General features: G+C 47.7%; 1 non-coding gene across 1 annotated transcript; it reads right to left on the reverse strand.

Annotated features, from left to right (window-relative positions):
* Positions 1-12,234: 12,234 nt before the first annotated feature.
* On the reverse strand, positions 12,235-12,307 carry trnak-cuu (transfer RNA lysine (anticodon CUU)). The gene has a single exon. It is a non-coding gene; the product is annotated as a tRNA-Lys (tRNA).
* Positions 12,308-22,333: the final 10,026 nt, after the last annotated feature.

Genomic DNA, 22,333 nt, shown 5'->3' on the forward strand with positions numbered 1-22,333 from the left:
AAGGGCAGTAAGAGAAGGGATAACTTGCCGTGGATAACGAAGGAAATAAAGGAGAGTATCAAATTAAAAACCAATGCGTATAAGGTGGCCAAGGTTAGTGGCAAACTAGAAGATTGGGCAGTGAGTTCCAGTGATTTCCCCTCGAATCTCCTCTAAACCGTCGACCAATTACTTTAAATCTGTGCCCCCTGGTTGTTGACCCCTTTTCTAAGGGAAACAGGTCCTTCCTGTCCACTCTATCCAGCCCTTCATAATGTTATACACCTCAATCAGGTCTCCCCTCAGCATCCTCTGTTCCAAGGAAAACAAACCCAGCCGATCCAATCTCTGCTCAGAGCTAAAATTCTCCAGTCCGGCAACATCCTCATAAACTTCCTCTGTATCCTCTCCAGTGCAATCACGTCCTTGCTGTAATGTGGCGAACAGAACTGCATGCAGTACTCTAGCTGTGGCCTAACAGTTCAAGAATAACATCCCTGCTCTTGTATTCCAAGCCTCTGTATAATCGATCTGGACAGCAGCCTGTACTGCCGAGAGGTGATCATGGGAGGCTGAGCCTTCGTTGAATCGGAGAGGAGGAAGCTCTCTGCTGATCAACATGCAGTCACCCACAATTCCTCATTCTTTAGGCGGGACTGTGTTACTGTAAGTTGGGGTGGATTAGTGAAAGAGTCCATGTCATTACTGGCTTGCAACAAAAGCTATTTCCCCAACGTGGGGCTCAAACCCCCAATTCTGAGATTAAGAGTTTTATGTTTGACCAATTGAGCTAGCTGGGCTTGGCAAAGCTATGGATCCTTGTTGTATCTCAAACGTTGTGGGTGGATTAATGATTGAAATAATGATTGAGTATCTCACAGACTTGAATTATTGTTGCCAACTTGTCATCGGGAACATTCTTCCTGCATCCTCGTGAACCTTGTCTGAACTGCCTACAATGTAAGTATATCCCTCCTTAAATATGGAGACTAAAACTGTTAGCATTTCTTTCATTGTGCAAAAGAAGATTAATTGTCGTGAAACCAACATAAAAGTTTAAGGAAAATAATTCAACCGACGTGGGGCTCGAAGCCATGATCCTGAGAATAAGAACCTCATGTTCTCGCCGGGCTTCTCAACATCACCCAGTCAATCCCCTTCAGTTAGTGGTCAATGGTGATCCCAGGCTGTTGATGGCGGGGGATTCGACGATGGTAATGCCGTTGAGAGCCGGGCCTGCTTAAGTTGCATCTTCCTCTCGCTGATTGCTGCCAGGCGCCTGTTAGCTCCGCCCCGTGGGTTTATCTCGAACTTCAAACCACGAAACAGGTTCTCCTGAATTCCAAGGTGTGTACGGAGATCAACCATCAAAAGCTCTGTCATTAACCACTGGGGGTCCGCCAATTTTCTGATCGCAATGCGCTTTCAGTCCTTGTCCTTAAAATTGCGGACGTGTAAATTGGGGAGTTTAATGACTTTGAAAGGAACATTGTTATTTGGTGCAGTTCCGGTCAGAGAAATGTTTGTGAAAGGAACGTTTTGCAGAGAGAGGGATTGAGCGCCTGTTGGCGGAAACATTTTTGAAATGAAAACTTGTGGACGATAAAATGGAACAAGAGCAGTCCGGGGTACATTGTCACATGATGCAAGCTATCTCTGACCCGGACCAAAGCTCCCCGTACACCGAGCACAGGCTCAGGAAAACCCCGGGTAGAGGATATCCCGGTCACTGTGCCTTCCAGCAACACTGAACAAGTGCCCGGTCTGAAACTTTCCAGAGTAATAACTTGCAACTAGAGCATCCAACAGTCTCTTGCGATCCCTTGGAACTTCAGATGATGCGCTCCCTGGTGGTGGAACGTGGGAGTGCATGCTTTACAGAGACACAACATCACTCCCCCGGCAAAGTCAAAGTAAAACGTTTTTACATGTTGAGGCGGTCGGGAGCTTTTCTTTCCCTGGTGGACCACCTCGGTACAAATGTCTGTTCTGCTGTGTTGGCTGTGCCCTCGCTGGGCTGGTGTGTTGTTGGCCCTGCAGGGCTGCTGGGTGTGTCTGGCCTTGCTGGGCTGTTGGGTGTGATGGGTTCGATTTCCTGGTCCGTGGTGGTGTCGTTGATCCTTTGGGTATGTGTTGCGGGTTCGAAAAAGGTGGTGTCTGCTGTGGGTTGTTCAGGGCAGCCTGTGAACCACAGCCTCGTTTGGTCCAGGTGCTTTCTGCAAATTTATCCATTGTCCAGTTTGACGACAAACACCCTACTCCCTTCTTAAGCGATCACCGTGCACGCGATCCTCTTGGGACCATGTCCATAGTTTAGCACATACACAGGGTCATTCAGATCAATTTCCCGTGACACATTGGCGCGACCATCATTTACATTTTGTTGCTGACGCCTGCACTCTATCTGATCATGCAATTTGGGGTAGACCAGCGAGAGTCTGCTTTTAAGTGTCCTTTTCATGAGTAGCTCAGCCGGGGGCACCCCTGTGAGCGAGTGGGGTCTCGTGCTATAGCTGAGCAGTACTCGGGACAGGCGGGTTAGGAGTGAGCCTTCTGTGACTCGTTTGAGTCTCTGTTTGATTGTTTGTGCTGCACGCTCTGCCTGCCCATTGGAGGCTGGTTTAAACGGGGTCGAGGTGATATGTTTGATCCCATTGCGGGTCATGAATTCTTTAAATTTGGCACTGGTGACACATGGCCCGTTGGCACTGACCAGTATGGAACGCATGCCGTGTGTGGCAAACATGGCCCTCAGGCTTTCAATGGTGGCGGTGGCGGTGCTTCCCGACATTATTTCACATTCAATACATTTTGAAAAATCATCCACCACCACCAGGAACATTTTACCATGAAATGGGCCTGCATAGTTGACATGGATCCTCGACACTGGTCTGGAGGCCAGGACCACAAACTTGGTGGTGCCTCTGTGGTCGCGTTGCTCAACTGAGCACATACACTGCATTGCCGTACACAGGGCTCTAAGTCAGAATCGATACCGGGCCAGCAAATGTGGTATCTCGCTATCGCTTTCATCATTACTAAACCCGGGTGTGTGCTGTGGAGATCCGAGATGAACGTCTCCCTGCCCTTTTTTGGCAGCACTACGCGGTTACCCCACAACAGGCAGTCTGCCTGACTGGACAGCTCGTCCTTTCGCCGCTGGAACGGCTTGATTGGCTCTTGTATTTCAACGGGGATGCTGGCCCAGCTCCCATACAATACACAGTTTTTTACGAGAGACAGCAGAGGATCTTGGCTGGTCCAAGTCCCAATCTGGCGGGCCGTAAAAGGTGATTTATCATTTTCAAACTCTTCCATGACCATCAACAAGTCAGCGGGCTGCGCCCCCATCAACAAGTTTGCAGGCTGCGCCATGTCTACCCCTGTGGTGGGCAATGGTAGCCGACAGAGCATCCGCACCATTCTCAGTGCCTGGCCTGTGGTGGATTGTCTAGTTATAGCTGAGAACGTGAGTGCCCACCTTTGTATGCGGGCTGAGGCATTCGTATTTATCCCCTTGTTTTCAGCGAAAAGGGATGTGAGGGGCATGTGATCGGTTTCCAGCCCAAATTTGAGGCCAAACAGAAACTGATGCATTTTCTTTACCCCGAACACACACGCTAATGCCTCTTTCTCAATCATGCTGTAGGCCCTCTCGGCCTTAGACAAGCTCCTGGAAGCATGGGCGAAAGGTTGCAACTTCCCCGCAATGTTAGCTTGTTGTAATACACACCCGACTCCGTACGACGACACGTCACATGTTAGCACAAGTCTTTTACACGGGTTATACAATACAAGCAGCTTGATGGAGCATAAAAGGATGCTGGCTTTGTCAAAAGCAAACACTTGTTTTTTTTCCCCATACTCAGTTCTCACCTTTGTGCAATAACACATGTAGAGGCTCTAAAAGGTGCTTAACCCCGATAGGAAGTTACCAAAATAGTTGAGGAGTCCAAGGAACGACCGCAGCTCCGTGACGTTCTGTTGCCTGGGCGCGTTCATGATAGCTTCTTTATTGGCGTCTGTGGGCCGAATGCCGTCCGCCGTGAACTTTCTCCCCAAAATCTCCACTTCTGTTGCCATGAAGACGCATTTCGACCTCTTCAGCCGCAGCCCTACGCGATCCAGTCGCTGGAGGACCTCCTCCAGGTTTTGTATGTGTTCGGCGGTGTCCAGACCCATAACCAATATGTCCTCCTGAAAGACCACCGTGTGTGGTACCGACTTGAGTAGGCTCTCCATGTTTCTCTGGAAGATCGCTGCAGCCGACCGAATTCCAAACGGGCATCTGTTGTCGCTGAACAGTCCCTTTTGCGTGTTGATGCAGGTGAGGCACTTCAAAGACTCCTCCAGCTCCTGCGTCATGTAGACCGAAGTCAGGTCAAGCTTGGTGAACGCCTTGCCTCCTGCCAGCGCGCAAAATAGGTCATCTGTCTTAGGTAGCGTGTGTTGGTCCTGTAGCGAGAAACGATTAATAATTACTTTATAATCGCCGCAAACCCTGACAGTGCCATCACTATTGAGTACTGGAACAATCGGGCTGGCCCATCGCTGAATTCCACTGGGGAGATGATGCCCTCGTGTTGCAGCCTGTCCAGCTCGATTTCCTCTCTCTCCTCATCATGTGAGGTACCGCTCGCGCGTTGTGGTGAATGGATCGTGCCTCTGGGACCAAGTGGATCCGCACCTTCGCCCTGGAAAAGTTTCCAATGCCTGGCTCAGAAAGGGAAGGAAATTTGTTCAGAACCTGGGTACATAAGGCTTCATCGACATGTGATAGCGTTCGGATGGTATCCCAGTTCCAGCGGATTTTCCCCGCCAGCTCCTTTTAAGCAGTGTGGGGCCAGCGCCCGGGACAATCCAGAGTGGCAGTTCGTGCACCGTGCCCTCGTAGGTGACCTTGACCATGGCGCTGCCCAGGACAGTTAAATGCTCTTTGGTGTACATTCTCATTTTCATGTGGATGGGGCTTCGGGCTGCTCTGAATGCCTTGTTGCACCACAGTCTCTCAAACATCTTTTTACTCAGGATGGATTGGCTAGCGTCAGAGTCCAGTTCCATGGTTCGGGGTAAGCCATTCAATTTTACATTTAGCATTATAGGTGGACATTTCGCCGAAAATGTGTGCACCCCGTGTACTTCAGCATCTGCCTCCTCTCTCTGAGGCTCGAAATTGCTTGATCCACCATGGACCGATCTTCCTCTGCAACATGGTGGTTAGCAGCTTTTGCAGAGCTTGCAGCTCATTCGCAAGCTTTTGGAGATGCCCCATTGTTCCACAGCTCTTGCAAACATACCCTTTGAAGCGGCATGAGTAGGCTGAATGGAAGCCTGCACAACGCCAACAATTTGTGAATTGCCTTTCACTCATCCTTTGTTGGGGACACTGAGTCATCTGGGTCACCTGAGGCCTGCTGGCAGTTGCAGACTCGTGGGTTCTGCCCTGTACATTTCTGCTCACAAACGCAGTTCCAGTTAATTTATGAACATTGCTAGAACTTGTGTGCTGAGAGATTTGTTTTGTGTTATCACTGGTGGACATAAATACCTGTGTTATCGCAATGGCCTTACTGAGGGTCGGTGTCTGTACAGCTAAAGTTTTTCGTAGGATGGTCTCGTGGCCAATGCCCAGTACAAAACAGTCTCTGAGCATTTGCTCCAGGTAGCCATAAAACTCACATTATCCTGCAAGTCGCCTTAGCTCCGCGATGTAACTCGCCACTTCCTGACCTTCAGATCGCTGGCACGTGTAGAACCGATACCTCGCCATAGCGCGCTCTCCCTCGGGTTAAGATGCTCCCGAACCAGTGTACACAGCTCCTCATACGATTTGTCTGTGGGTTTCACCGGAACCAGAAGATTCTTCATGAGACTGTATGTCTGAGCCCCACAGACTGTGAGGAGGACAAATCTCCTTTTTGCAGCACTTCCTTCTCCGTCCAGCTCGTTGGCTACAAAGTACTGGTTTAGCCATTCGACATAGGCTTCCCAGTCCTCACCTTCCGAGAACTTCTCCAGGATGCCCACAGTTTGCTGCAAGTTTGTGCTGGATTCATATACTCGGCGCCAGTTATTATGTTCCTAACACAGATGATGCTGCACATGGGAGGTTAAAGTAACAGTGACCTCAGTCTTTCATAAGACACTCCAGAGTGAGGAACTGGCCTTAGGGGCCGGCTTATATGCAGTGCTCCCAAATGGTGCTGGGATCCCTTGGGACTTCAGGGGATGAGCTCCCTGGTGGCGGAACATGGGAGTGCATGCTTTACAGATTCACAACACATACGTTGCCTCAACTTTGATTTCTGCCATCATCCCTTGTGTTTAACCTTCGCCGCACCTCCGCCACGATCTCTCACCGTTCCTCCACCACGATCTCTCACCGTTCCTCCACCACGATCTCTCACCGTTCCTCCAGCACGAACTCTCACCGTTCCTGCACCACGATTTCTCACCGTTCCTCCGCCACGATCTCTCACAGTTCCTCCACCACGATCTCTCACAGTTCCTCCATCACGACCTATCACCGCTCCTCCACCACAATCTCTCACCATTCCTCCGCCATGATCTCGCACCGTTCCTCCACCACGACCTCTCACCGTTCCTCCACCACGATCTCTCACCGTTCCTCCACCACGATCTCTCTTCACTCCTCCACCACGACCTCTCATCGTTCCACCACCACGATCTCTCATCGTTCCTCCCCCACGACCTATCACCGCTCCTCCACCACGATCTCTCGTCACTCCTCCAACACGATCTCTCACCGTTCCTCCACCACGATCTCTAGCCGTTCCTCGACCACGACCTCTCACCGTTCCTCCACCACGATCTCTCACCGCTCCTCCACCACGATCTCTCACTGTTCCTCCACGCTGACCTTCCTGCTCCTCCGCTGTACCTGGGTCCCGCCGATGTTCCTGCCCACGCACCAAACGGCGACCTGGGTTTTGATGACGTGCAGCAGAGCAGGTCTCCAGCCGTCCTGTTTAACCCTTGCCACTGGACCAAGGCCTCGCTCTGTCAATCCCGTGTGGTGGCTGGTGTGCAATGGTCACACCACGTTAAAACAATCCACCCACAGGCATCTTCCACCCTTTGATTGGAGTTCAGGACTGGAACATCGGGTCCTTCATTGAAACACCTGTGAACCCATGTGGAATTAAGCCTTCCTCGGTCGAGGACCCGCCTATGATGATGATGATGATGATGTGTGGGTCCTTACCAAATGCCTGCTGGAAACCATCAGATTAAATCTAGTAAGACCCGTCCCTAGATTCAGTTTTCACTGACCATGCCTTAGGAATGCTATATTGGCTTTGGAGGGAGCACTGTGTCGGTTTCCCAGAATGATACCTGGATTCCAAGGTTTAAATTAAGATATGAGATTACACCCACTGAAAATTAGAGGGTCGAGCAGTGATTTGATCAAAATTTTCAAGAAATTAAGGGAACAGATAGAGTAGATAGAGATAAATGATTCCCGCTGGTTGGAGAGTCCCAGACTAGAGGCGATAGTCTAAATATTAGAGCCAGATGTTTCAGGAGTGAAATTCGGAAACATTCCAACACACACAGGGTGGGAGAGCTTTGGAACTCCCTGCTGCAAAGGGCAGTTGGTGCTGGGTCAGTTGTTCATTTTACATCGCATTTTGACCAAAGGTATTAAGGAATATGGGACAAAGGCGGGTATATGGAGTTTGCTCACAGACCAGCCATGATCTCATTGAACGGCGGAACCGGCTCAAGGGGCTGAATGGGCCTCCTCCTGTTCCTGTGTAACAGGATTGAGGGGCTGAATGGCCTCCTCCTGTTCCTGTGCAACAGGCTCGATGGGCTGAATGGGCCTCCTCCTGTTCCTGTGTATCAGGCTCGAGGGGCTGAATGGGCCTCCTCCTGTTCCTGTGCAACAGGCTCGAGGGGCTGAATGGGCCTACTCCTGTTCCTGTGTAACAGTATCAAGGGGTTGAATGGGCCTCCTCCTGTTCCTGTGCAACAGGCTCGAGGGACTGAATGGGCCTACTCCTGTTCCTGTGTAACAGACTCAAGGGGCTGAATGGGCCTACTCCTGTTCCTGTGTAACAGGCTCAAGGGTCTGAATGGGCCTACTCCTCTTCCTGTGCAACAGGCTCGTGGGGCTGAGTGGGCCTACTCCTGTTCCTGTGTAACAGGCTCGAGAGGCTGAATGGGCCTACTCCTCTTCCTGTGTAACAGGCTCTAGGGGCTGAATGGGCCTCCTCCTGTTCCTGTGTAACAGGCTCAAGGGGCTGAATGGGTCGCATCCTGTACCTGTGTGCAAGGTCTGGGAAACAAAGGGAGGTGATATGAAAAAACATAAACGAAATGGTATTGTGTTAAAAGGGAAGCAGAAGGATTGAGTGATTTACACACAGAAATCTTTGAAGCTGGATAGATAAGTTGCTAAGTTGTTTAAAAAGAATACAGGGCCCTTGGCTTGAAATGTAGTGAAATAGAGGACACCAGCGAGGAAGTTATACCATATCTTTTCAATCCCGGTTTAGGCCTCAGTTGGAGAACTGTTTACAGTTCTGAGCACCACAATTTAGGAAGGATATCAAGGCATTGGAGAGAACGTAAGAAATATATAAGAAACATTTTCTATTGGTGTTGAAGACACAAACACAGGCATTCATCGAGAATCAACCTGCAGGTGACCACACACAGATTAAAGAGCCAGAGAGACTGACAAAATCGGGAAACACCGGCAAATAGACAAGAGATATTGACAAGGACTGAAAGCACATTGCGATCAGAAAATTGACGGCCCAGCTGTGGTTAATGACACGGCTTTTGATGATTGATCTCCGTAAAAGCCTTGAAATTCAGGAGAACCGGTTTTGTGGTTTGAAGCTTGAGATAAACCCACGGGGCGATGCCAACAGGCGCCTGGCAGCAATCAGCGACAGGAAGATGCAATTTATGCAGGCCCGGCTAGCTCAGTATGTAGAGTATAAGACTCTTAATCTCCGGGTCGTGGGATAGAGCCCCATGTTGGGTGAATTATTTTCCGTAAACTTTTATGGTGCTTTCCCAGGAAAACATCATAAATGAACCCATAATCTTCTTTTGCACAATGAAAGAAATGCGAACTTAGGGAGAGTTGATCATTTAATCATTTATTCTGTGCTCTGTATAAGAACACAAAAACCAGGAGCAGGAGTCGGCCATTTGGCCCTTCGAGCCTGCCTTCTTTTGCACTGAAACAAATTATAACCGTGTTTTTAAATGAGCAGTGCGAGATATTTAGAGGGCACATGTCAATGCTTCACAAAACCATTCCTTTCGCTACAGCCAACCAGGATCGGTTCCCAGTTTGAGAAGTAACTTTGATATCATTGTTTGAACTTGAAGTGGGGTCATTTTATTAAGTTCGATGGATGTCCCAAAGCACTTCAGAGTGGTGTCAAACAAATGAGTTTGCAATTAAAAACACTGAATGTCAGGAGTGGGATTTGAGCCCAAATTTCCAGAGGAGACGGTGAACTGAACACAGCGCCTGAGACCGCTTGGCCATCCTGACTGGGAAAAGTTTCTGTTAAAAGTTATTGCTCTGGAAATTTTCAGACCGGGCACTTGTTCAGTGTGACTGGAAGGCCCAGTGACCGGGATATCCTCTCCCCCGGGGTTTTCCTGAGCCTGTGCTCGGTGTGTGGGGAGCTTTGGTCCGGATCCGAGATCGCTTGCATCATGTGACAATGCACCTCGGACTGCTCTTGTTCCATTTTATCGCACATTAGTTTTTGGTTGAAAAATAATATCAGAAGGGGGACATGAACCCACATCTCCAGAGGAGACAATGACCTGAACACAGAACGGCCATCTTGCCTATTCAGTGCTATTTGTGGCAACCTGCAGGTTTATTTTGAACTTTTGTGTCGTGTCACATGAAATAAATGAGGGCAGCAGGCGTATCGCTGCCTGACAGCGGGGAAACAGTGAGACAGACATTGCATTGTGATCAGGTTTAATCACAGCAATATCTGCTGTCAGGAGCTGAAAAGGAGGAAGAGCTGAAAAAACACAAGAAAAAAGCTAAGAAATGTCAGCAATTGTGGTAAACTCTTTAATGTGTTTCCTGCTCGTTTCGTGGTGCGGTGCTCACAGAGGGAGCCCAGATTCAGAAAGTAACTCTTTCATTCAAAATCTTTAAAATAATGACATGCAACTAATTAAACTGTGTGTCGGGGGATGGGGATGGATGAAGATTATTTCTTTTATTCCCCACTCATTAACCGACAGCGTTGTTTTGTTGAATTGCTACTGAGGGACAGTGGAAACTTCAATAACTGAACTTTAATTATTTAAGGATTTTGAATAATTGATGAAGTTTTCTCCCCTATCTTATTTTACTCACTCTGTATGTTGGAGACTGGTTTAAAATGTTCAGTGCTCATGCGACAAGGAACCTGGGGCGACTTTTGTTCAACTTATTTCACAGCAAAAAAAGTCTCCAAAATAATGTTTCCACCCGTGCTCGAACCAGAAACCTTTCGCGTGTCAGGCAAACGTGATAACCACTACACTACAGTTAAAGTAATCTTAGGTATAAAACCAGAGCTTTAACCTACAGAGCTGGCGGATACTTCAGGAGCTGGCTTTCCGAGAATAGAATGATGGTGCTATATTTCGGAAGGCTGTGACTTTGGCAGGAATTGATCTCGTTTTTCACACACTTTACACATCGGAACAGGAGATGGCCATTTAGCAGCGAGTGGTTAGGATCTGGAATGCACGGCGTGGATTGAGAACTGGTTGTCAGACAGGAAGCAAAGAGTAGGAGTAAACGGGTACTTTTCAGAATGGCAGGCAGTGACTAGTGGAGTGCCGCAAAGTTCTGTGCTGGGGCCCCAGCTGTTTACATTGTACATTAATGATTTAGACGAGGGGATTAAATGCAGTATCTCCAAATTTGCGGATGATACTAAGTTGGGTGGCAGTGTGAGCTGCGAGGAGGATGCTATTAGGCTGCAGAGTGACTTGGATAGGTTAGGTGAGTGGGCAAATGCATGGCAGATGAAGTATAATGTGGATAAATGTGAGGTTATCCACTTTGGTGGTAAAAACAGAGAGACATACTATTATCTGAATGGTGACAGATTAGGAAAAGGGAAGGTGCAACGAGACCTGGGTGTCATGGTAAATCAGTCATTGAAGGTTGGCATGCAGGTACAGCAGGCGGTTAAGAAAGCAAATGGCATGTTGGCCTTCATAGCGAGGGGATTTGAATACAGGGGCAGGGAAGTGTTGCTACAGTTGTACAGGGCCTTGGTGAGGCCACACCTGGAGTATTGTGTACAGTTTTGGTCTCCTAACTTGAGGAAGGACATTCTTGCTATTGAGGGAGTGCAGCGAAGGTTCACCAGACTGATTCCCGGGATGGCGGGACTGACCTATCAAGAAAGATTGGATCAATTGGGCTTGTATTCACTGGAGTTCAGAAGAATGAGAGGGGACCTCATAGAAACGTTTAAAATTCTGACGGGTTTAGACAGGTTAGATGCAGAAAGAATGTTCCCAATGTTGGGGAAGTCCAGAACCAGGGGTCACAGTCTGAGGATAAGGGGTAAGCCATTTAGGACCGAGATGAGGAGAAACTTCTTCACCCAGAGAGTGGTCAACCTGTGGAATTCTCTACTACAGAAAGTAGTTGAGGCCAATTCACTAAATATATTCAAAAGGGAGTTAGATGAAGTCCTTACTACTCGGGGGATCAAGGGTTATGGCGAGAAAGCAGGAAGGGGGTACTGAAGTTTCATGTTCAGCCATGAACTCATTGAATGGCGGTGCAGGCTAGAAGGGCTGAATGGCCTGCTCCTGCACCTATTTTCTATGTTTCTATGTTTCTATGAAATGGCGGTGGAGGCAGACTCAATCTTATCTTTCAGACGGGAGTTGGATAAGGGTCTGAAGGAAAATCAATTGCAGAGCTACAGAGAAAGAGCGGGGGAGTGGGACTCGCTGAGAGTCGGCACGGGCTCGATTGGCCGAATGGCCTTCCGTGCTGTAACCATGACATGATTCGATAAGTTAGTGGCACATTTCATAGTGTGGGTGGGAGCACAACATTGCAAAGGGACTTGGATTGAGTCGGCAAAACTAGAGGCATCTGATTCAGGAGATTCGTGGCGCGCTGAAATTTCGGAGTTCAATGACTTTGAAAGGAACATTTTTGTTTTGTGCCGTTTCGGTCAGAGGTTTTCCAAGAAAGCAACATTAAATGAAAAGAAATACAATCGCCCAACGTGGGGCTCGAACCCACGACCCTGAGATTAAGAGTCTCATGCTCTACCGACTGAGCTAGCCAGGCTTCTGACCAACGCAGGTTTTTATCACTCATTGCAGCCAGGCGCCTGTTGGCTCCGCCCCAGATGTTGAATCTTGCTGTTGAAGAACTGCCAGGGTCTTCTTGAATGGTGGACCAGGCTCGCGGGGACGAATAGCCAACTCCGGCCCCGAATCCTTACCTGTTTATGATTAGCTCCTTCAGGGTAAACGAGCCAAAGAAGTACAGCAGAAACGTTACAAGGACACCCTCAAAGTCTCCCTGGTAAAGTGCGACATCACCACTGACACCTGGGAGACCCTGGCCGCAGACCGCGCGAGGTGGAGAAAGTCCATCCGGTAGGGCGTTGAGCTCTTTGAGTCTTGACGCAAGGAGCATGAAGAGACCAAGCGCAGGCAGCGGAAGGAGCACGCGGCAAACCAGTCCCACCGACCCCTTCGCTCGACGTATGTCTGTCCCACCTGTAACAGGGTCTGTGGCTCTCCTATCGGACTGTTCAGCCATCAAAGGACTCACTTTTGGATGGAAGCAAGTCCTCCTCGATCCCGAGAGACTTCCTCTGATGGTGTCTATGATTTGCGGTACACTGCGGAAACATCTCCACTTTCAGCACCAGATTACCAGAATTAAACCCAATGGCATCGGCACAAAAGCTCCTCATCTGCTCAGAGCAAAATATATCACATGACAATAGAATTTTATGAATTAATTAATGATGTTTAAATCAATGGTTCTTTTTTTTTTGCACAGGAGATGCATAAAGATGTGTAAAATAGATGAACTATTTTTTTATAAGGTTTTGAATTAAAAATACAATTTCCCTGACCGCGAATCGAACCGGGGCCGCGGCGGTGAGAGCGTGAAATTCTAACCACCAGACCATCAGGAAACCCAGTTTGGACACAGAAGCAGTGGTTTTGTCGAGGTTCACATCGAGCAGCTCCATAACACAGGACTCTGTGCTCTACGGGCTGTTACGAGGGCCACACACATCACCTGTATCTGGAGGACTATCAACACAATCAAAGTGACCACGACGTGATTTGAACACGTAACCTTCGGATCTGAAGTCAGACACACTACCGTTGCTCCCTCAGACCTACACAGTGAACTGGAGATGTTTGTCTATATGAAGATTCTGTAATACAAGGGGCTTTAAAATCTCCGCCCATTCCCACCAGGTATCACAAGCAGCGCTCACCTGACAGGCACCGTATAGTTTCTTTTTCAACTTTTCTTTTGCTTTCACGGGAAACCATCATAAATTAACCCCTCACCTTCTTTTGCACAATCAAACAAATGCTAACTCAGGAACAGTCCATAATTCAATCATTTGTCTTGTGCTTTGCATCTTAACTCGAAAACCATATCCCATTTTACTCACTGTATTGTAGCTTTCTGGTTCAATATCTTTATTGCCGATGACACCACGAATCTGGGGCAACTTTTATCAAATTTAACAGCACCGGTTATTCCTACCGTGCACACAAAATATAATCAATAGTGAAGATAAAATCCCACCGTGCGTATTTTCAGATTCAACGCAGCAGCATTTCAAATAAATTTTACACTGAAAAGATGTGCAAGTGTTGCTTGTATTTGTGTCTTTAATTAAACTTTGTGGCGTCTGACTCCCATTCATGCCACTGCTGAATAAGAAAGGAGTGTTTACATTGACTAGACTGCACTGCCCCTGATATTTGTGAGCTCATCCTTTATATTCAGTGGTTTCTCGCCCTTTGATGGGCTGCAGTGTAGCGGATATCACGTTGGCCTCACATCGAGTACTGTTTTGCGGGATGACTCATCAGGGGAGGGCAGCAGCAGCCATGTTCATGGCACCATGGCTGGCTCTGCTGCACAGAAGCGCAGGAAAAAGAGTGGGACAGCGATAGTGAAAGGGGATTCGATTGTAAGGGGAATAGATAGGCGTTTCTGCGGCCGCAACCGAGACTCCAGGATGGTATGTTGCCTCCCTGGTGCAAGGGTCAAGGATGTCTTGGAGCGGGTGCAGGACATTCTGAAAAGGGAGGGTGAACAGCCAGTTGGAGTGGTGCACATTGGTACCAAAGATTTAGGTAAAAAAAAGGGATGAGGTCCTACGAGATGAATTTAAAGAGCTAGAAGCTAAATTAAAAAGTAGGACCTCAAAAGTAGTAATCTCGGGATTGCTACCAATGCCACGTGCTAGTCAGAGGAGAAATCGCAAGATAGCTCAGATGAATACGTGGCTTGAGCAGTGGTGCAGCAGGGAGGGATTCAAATTCCTGGAGCATTGGAATTGGTTCTGGGGGAGGTGGGACCAGTACAAACCAGACGGTCTGCACCTGGGAAGGTCCGGAACCAAAGTGCTAGGGGGGAGTGTTTGCTATTGCTGTTGGGGAGGAGTTAAATTAATATGGCAGGGGGATGGGAACCAATGCAGTGAGACAGAGGGAAACAAAATGGAGACAGATACAAAAGACAGAAAGGAGATGAGTAAAAGTGGAGGGCAGAGAAAACCAAGGCAAAAACCAAAAAGGGCCATTGTACATCAAAATTCTAAAGGGTCAAAGTGTAATAAAAAGGCAAGCCTCAAAGCTCGGTGCCTCAATGCGAGGAGTATTCGAAACGCAGGAGAGGGCTCTGAGCTAGAGTGGTTGAGAGTGCAGATAAACAGGACCCCAAGAAAGAATGCAAAAGGCAGGAGGCAACAGAGCAGAGTAGCACTGGGGTAAGTGTAAACCACAAGGTGATAGGAAGGGACAATATGTATGAATATAAAGGGGCTGCAGGAGGGGTCAAAACTAAAAATCATGGATTAAAAACTAGTATTAAATACTTTACCTAAATGCACGCAGCATTCAAAATAAAGTAAATGCGTTGACGCCACAAATCATGACAAATGGGTATGATTTGGTGGCCATTACAGAAACGTGGTTGCAGGGTGGCGAAGACTGGGAATTAAACATACAGGGGTAGCTGGCAATTCGGAAAGATAGACAAGAAGGGAAAGGATGTAGGGTAGCTCTGTTAATAAAGGATGATATCAGGGCAGTTGTGAGAGATGATATTGGCTCTAATGAACAAAATGTTGAATCATTGTGGGTGGAGATTAGAGACAGTAAGGGGAAAAAGTCACTGGTGGGCGTAGTTTATCGGCGCCGAAATAATAACTTGACGGTGGGGCGGGCAATAATCAAGGGAATAATGGAGGCATGTGAAAAAGGAACGGCAGTAATCATGGGGGATTTTAACCTACATATTAATTGGTCAATTCAAATCGCACGGGGTAGCCTGGAGGAGGAATTCATAGAATGCATACAGGATTGTTTCTGAGAACAATATGTTACAGAACCTACAAGGGAGCAAGCTATCTTCGATCTGGTCCTGTGCAATGAGACAGGAATAATAAACGATCTCCTAGTAAAAGAGCCTCTCGGAATGAGTGATCACAGTTTGGTTGAATTTGTAATATAGAATGAGGGTGAGGAAGTAATGTCTCAAACGAGCATACAATGCGAAAACAAAGGGGACTACAGTGGGATGAGGGCAGAGTTGGCTAAAGTAGACTGGGAACACAGACTAAACGGTGGCACAATTGAGGTACAGCAGAGGACTTTGAAGGAGCTCTTTCATAGTGCACAACAAAAATATATTCCAGTGAAAAAGAAGGGCAATAAGAGAAGGGATAACCTGCCGTGGATAACCAAGGGAATAAAGGAGAGTATCAAATTAAAAACCAATGCGTATAAGGTGGCCAAGGTTAGTGGGAAACTAGAAGATTGGGAAAATGTTAAACGACAGCAAACAATGACTAAGAAAGGAATAAAGAAAGGAAAGATAGATTACGAAATTAAACTTGCGCAAAACATAAAAACAGATAGTAAAAGCTTTTACCGATATATAAAATGGCAAAGAGTGACTAAAGTAAATGTTGGTCCCTCAGAAGATGAGAAGGGGGATTTAATAATGGGAAATGTGGAAATGGCTGAGATCTTAAACAATTATTTTGCTTCGGTCTTCACAGTGGAAGACACAAAAACCATGCCAGAAATTGCTGGTCACAGGAATGTGGGAAGGGAGGACCTTGAGACAATCACTATCACTAGGCGGGTAGTGCTTGACAGGTTAATGGGACTCAAGGTAGACAAGTTCCCTGGTCCTGATGAAATGCATCCCAGGGTATTAAAAGAGATGGCGGAAGTGATAGCAGATGCATTCGTTATAATCTTCCAAACTTCTCTGGGCTCTGGGGAGGTACCAGCGGATTGGAAAGCAGCTAATGTTACGCCTCTGTTTAAAAGAGGGGGCAGACAAAAGGCAGGTAACAATAGGCCGGGTAGTTTAACATCTGTCGTGGGGAAAATGTTTGAAACTATCATTAAGGAAGAAATAGCGGGACATCGAGATAGGCTTAGTGCACTCAAGCAGACACAGCATGGATTCATGAAGGGGAAATCATGTTTAACTAATTTACTGGAATTCTTTGAGGATATAACGAGCATGGTGGATAGAGGTGTACCGATGGATGTGGTGTATTTATATTTCCAAAAGGCTTTCGATAAGGTACCACACAAAAGGTTACGTCCGAAGATAGAGGTACGCGGAGTCAGAGGACATGTATTAGCATGGATCGAGATTTGGCTGGCGAACAGAAAGCAGAGAGTCGGGATAAATAGGTGCTTTTCAGGTTGGAAATCGGCAATTTTTGGTGCCCGGTCTGTGTCGAATTGTGTTGTCATAGGCGGCTAACGTTAGTGCCCACCTCTGTATTCGGGCCGATGCGTTTGCATTTATGGCTTTGTTGTCGGCCAAAAGGGACGTTAGGGGTTTGTGATCTGTCTCCAGCTCAAATTTCCTGCCAAACAGGTATTGGTGCATTTTCTTTACTGCATTTACACATGCGAGCGCTTCCTTTTCTACCATCCCGTATCCCCTTTCTGCCTGGGACAGACTTCCGGAGGCCTAAGCTACCGGCTGTAACTGACCCTTGGCATTGACATGCTGCAAGACATCCGACACCATGGGACGACGCATCGTTACACAAGCTTCTTACATGGGTCATATAGCGTTAACAGAGTGTTGCAACATAACAAATTGCGAGCTCTATTAAAAGTCCTTTCCTGGCTGTCCCCGCAGACACATTCGCGACCTTTGCGTAGGAGCACGTGTAGCAGCTCTAGCAGTTTGCTCAATTTGGGAAGAAAGTTACCAAAATAGTTCAGGAGCCCCAGGAACGAATGCAGCTCCGTCGTGTTACGGGGTCTGGGTGCTCTCTGGATCGCTTCCGTTTTGGAGGCAGTAGGGCTGATCCCGTCTGCTGCTACCCTCCTCCCCAGGAATTATCCCTCTGGAGCTGTGAAGATGCACTTCGCCATTTTCAGTCGCAGCCCTATCCGGTCCAGTATGCGTAGCACCTCCTCCAGGTTATGGAGATGTTCTTCAGTATCGTAACCCGTGATGAGGATGTCGTCGTAAAAAACCACCGTCCCTGGAATCGACTTGAGGAGGCTTTCCATATTTCATTGTAAGATCGCAGCAACCTAGCGAATCCCGAACCGACATCTGTTGTACTCAAACAATCCCTTGTATGTCGTGATGGTGGTCAGCTTCTTCGGCTCACTCGGCAGCTCCTGGGTCATGTCAGCTGAGGTCAGGCCTAATTTTGAAAAATGTTTGCCACCGGATAGCGTCGCAAAGAGGTCCTCCGCTTTCAGTAGCGGATACTGGTCTTGGGGTGACACCCGATTGATGGTGGCCTTGTAATCACCACATATCCTGACCGACCCATCCGCCTTGAGCACCGGCACAATCTGGCTCGCCCAGTCACTGAATTCGACTGGGGAGATGATGCCTTCCCTTAGCAGACGGTCCAATTCGCCTTCTGTCGTTTCCCGCATCACATCCGGTTCTGCCCTGGTCTTGTGGTGTACTGGCCTGGCGTCCGGGTTTATGTGAATCACTACCTTGGCCCCAATGAAAGTGCCGGGTTGAAATAATGAGTCAAATTTGTCCAGGATCTGTGAGCATGATACTCGCTCCACAGAGGAAATTGCATTGACATCGCCAAATTTCCAGTTCATGACAGCAAGCGAACTTTGTGGGTCACGACTTCCGTGGCGCTGCCTAGCAGCGGCATGATCTCCTTTGTGTATGTTCTTAGCTGTGCGTCAATCGGCGATAATTTTGGCCTCCTAGCCTTGGACGCCCACAACTTTCCGAACTATTTGATACCCATCAGGGACTGGCTGGCCCACGTGTCTAGCTCCACTGATACTGGGATGCCATTGAGGAGCACGTTCATCATTATCGGTGGCGTCCTGGTGTATGAACTGTATCCGTGCTCCACATGAACTTGCTGAACGTCAGCTTTCAGCGATTTCCCCCAGTGTTCATTTCTGCAATTTCTGCAGGTATTTTGCTCAGCTCTGCAAAGTCCGGCAGAGTGCGTGCCTCCACGCTGTTGGAAACAAAAGGTCTCTTGCCAGTCGATCGTCACTGACTGCCCCGTGATTGTCCTTGAGTGCACCATATACAGGTGTTGATGGACCCATTACTGGCCGCATTGTCCCTTGCAATGACGTGAATCTCCGTTGCCATTGTCTCTGTCGAACTTCCCCTCTGGGTATGGCTTCATATTGGGGCATGCCTGACTGCCCTTGGCTGCCTGGAGAAGTGTGTGATGCTTTAACAATGTTGAATCTCTGTCCCAACCATTGCTTAATACAGTACCTCTTGTCGGTTCAGCTCGTGGCCATGCTCGTGTGGTTTAAATCCCAGTTTCCCATCGCCATTGATACGTCCTTACTATACAGTGTAAATGCACACGAGGCCCATGCTTCAGAGAAGGTCAGTCTGTGACCTGTCCTTTATTTCTTAGCACTCAAGTGATGGAAGTGAGTGGAGCTTCCCCTTTTATACCTGAAGGTCCAGGTTAGGAGTGTCTCCCACAAGTTCACCACATAGTGGTCATTGTTCTCACAGTGTACAACTTAGGTCAGATTATACATGGGCTACAATGCTGATTGAATACATGACAGTCCCGGCCTCACTCACGCTGGAGCTGGGGACGAGCGATCAGTCGATGGGTTGTTTGCGGCTTCGATCTGCTGTTGTGAAGCGAGGCGGAGATGCAGGATCCTTTAATAATCTCTCACAACTCAACTGAAAGCAGCCGGAACGTGCAGCTTTGAGAGGGGCTTTCTGCACCGTCAGGGCTGGAAATGGGAGGGAGTGAGAGACACTGTGTAGAGTTTGAGTTGTACAGAACTGTAAAGAGAAACCAGCCAATGTAACAGGGCTGTGAGACACTGTTGATAGTATAGAATTAGGCAGTCCCTGGTATCGAGGATGATTTGTTTCCACTCTAAAAAGGGATGAGTTCACAGGTGTTTCGATGAGGGACCTGACAATCTAGGTCCCGAACTACATCCTGAAGGGAGGAAGATGCCTGTGGGTGGATTGTTTTAACGTGGGGTGACCGTTGCACACCAGCCACCACACGGGCTTGCCAGAGCTTGGTCTTGGTCCAGAGGCAAGGATTACCCAAGACGACCATTGACAAGCTCTGCTGCATGGACCAATTGTGCACACATGCGCCGACTATCCATCGAACGCAGAATGGGCTGGCCCGTGCTGTCCCTGGGCCCTCGCCTCTGTTGAGCCCCGATCACGACGCTCCTGGGCCCCGATCTCTCACCACTCCTCCGCCCCGATCAAAAATGGAGCAGTCAGAAACAGGACATCAATTAGTCTCTCTTATCTTGGAGACATCAAATATCAACAATGTTATTTGAAATATCAAAATATTAAACTCCAGCCTAGTTGAAGGGTTATTAACATCAGCAGAAACAAATATCAACTTTGTTAATATTGAACCATTAATGTCAATTATTCCATTTTTTCTAATATTTATTTGAACAATGTTGAAAATGTTTCCACCAGGTTTCGATTCGGGGATTTTTCGCGTGTTCGGCGAAAGTGATAACCACTACACTACAGAAACATTGCGATTGACACACTGCTAGGAACATAACCAGAGCTTTAACCTACACAGCTGGCCGATACTTCAGGAGCTGGTTTTACGAGAATAGAATGACGGTGCTATATTTTGGAAGGCTGTGAGTGTGGCAGGAATTGATCTCGTGTTTCCCAGAATTTACACATAGGAACAGGAGCGAGTGGTTAGGATCTGGGATGCAGGCTTGAAAGGGCGGTGGAGGCAGATGCAATCTTATCTTTCTGATGGGAGTTGGATAAGTGTCTGAAGGAAAAACAATTGCAGGGTTCCGGGGAAAGGGCGGGGGAGTGGGACTCGCTTAGAGTCGGTATGGTCTCGACGGGCCTAATGGCCTTCCGTGCTGTAACCATTCCATGATTCGATAAGTTAGTAGCGCGTTTCATAGTGTGGGTGGAAGCAGAACATTGCAAAGGGACATGGATTGAGTCGGCAAAACTAGAGGCATCTAATTCAGGAGATTCAGCGGGTACGGAAATTCGGGAGTTTAATGACTTTGAAAGGAACATATTTGTTTTGTGCCGTTTCGGTCACAGAAATGTTTGTGAAAGGAATTTTTTGCAGAAAGGGATGCAGCATTTAACCTTCTGCCTCAACACTTCTTTCTGGGTGTCAGGTCACATTTCGTTTCAATGTTAATCAATTGCTATAACAAAATAGGAATTAGGAACAGGAGTGGGCCATCTCGCCCCTCGAGCCTGCTCCAACTTCCCCAGCATCGGGAACAATCTACCCACATCTAACCAGTCCTGTCCCATCAGAATCTGATATGTTTCGATGAGATCCCCTCTCATCCTTCTGAACTCCAATGTATAAAGGCCCAGTTGATCCAGTCTCTCCTCATATGTCAGTCCAGGCATCCCGGCAATTAGTCTGGTGAACCTTCGCTCCACTCCCTCAATAGCAAGAACGTCCTTCCTCAGATTAGGAGACCAAAATTGAAAACAATATTCCAGTTGAGGCCTCACCAAGGCCCTGTACAAATGCAATAAGAAATCCTTGCTCCTATACTCAAATCACCTAGCTATAAATGCCAACATACGATTTACCTTTTTCCTGCCTGCTGTACCTGTATGCCAACTTTCAGTGACTGATGAACCATGACACCCAGGTCTCATTACACCTCCCCTTTTCCTAATCTGCCACTATTCAGATAATATTCTGTCTTCACGTTTCTGCCCTCAAAGTGGATAACCTCACATTTATCCACATTATACTGCATCTGTCATGAATTTGCCCACTCACCTAACCTGTCTAAGTCACCCTGCAGTCTATTAGCGTCCCCCTCACAGCTCACACCGCCACCCAGTTTTGTTTCATCTGCAAATCTACACTCAATTCCTTCATCCAAATCATTGATGTATATTGTAAAGAGCTGGGGTCCCAGCACTGAGCCCTGCGGCACTCCACTAGTCACTGCCTGCCATTTTGAAAAGGACCCTTTTATCCCGACTCTCTGCTTTCTGTCTGCCAACCAGTTCTCTATCCACGTTAGTATATTACCCCCAATACCATGTGCTTTGATTTTGCACAGCAATATCTTGTGTGGACCCTTGTCAACAACATTTTGAAAGTCCAAATATACCACATCCACTGGTTCTCCCTTGTCCACTCTACTCGTTACAGCCTCAAAAATTCCAGAAGATTTGTCAAGCATGATTTCCCTTTCATAAATCCATGCTGACTTGGACCGATCCTGTCACTGCTTTCCAAATGCGTTGCTATTTCATCCTTAATAATTGATTCCAACATTTTCCCCACGACTGATTCAGGCTAACCGGTGTATAATTACCCGCTTTCTCTCTCCCTCCCTTCTTAAAAAGTATTTTTACATTAGCTACCCTATTGTCCATAGGAACTGATCCCGAGTCAATAGACTGTTGGAAAATGATCACCAATGCATCCACTATTTCTAGGGCGACTTCCTTTAGTACTCTTGGATGCAGACTATCAGGCCCCGGGGATTTATCATCCTTCAATCCCATCAATTTCCCACCTCATAAGGATATCCTTCAGTTCCTCCTTCTCACTCGACCCTCGGTCCCCGAGTA

This window comes from Pristiophorus japonicus, chromosome 33 (assembly GCF_044704955.1).
Source record: "Pristiophorus japonicus isolate sPriJap1 chromosome 33, sPriJap1.hap1, whole genome shotgun sequence".
Taxonomy (NCBI): domain Eukaryota; kingdom Metazoa; phylum Chordata; class Chondrichthyes; family Pristiophoridae; genus Pristiophorus; species Pristiophorus japonicus.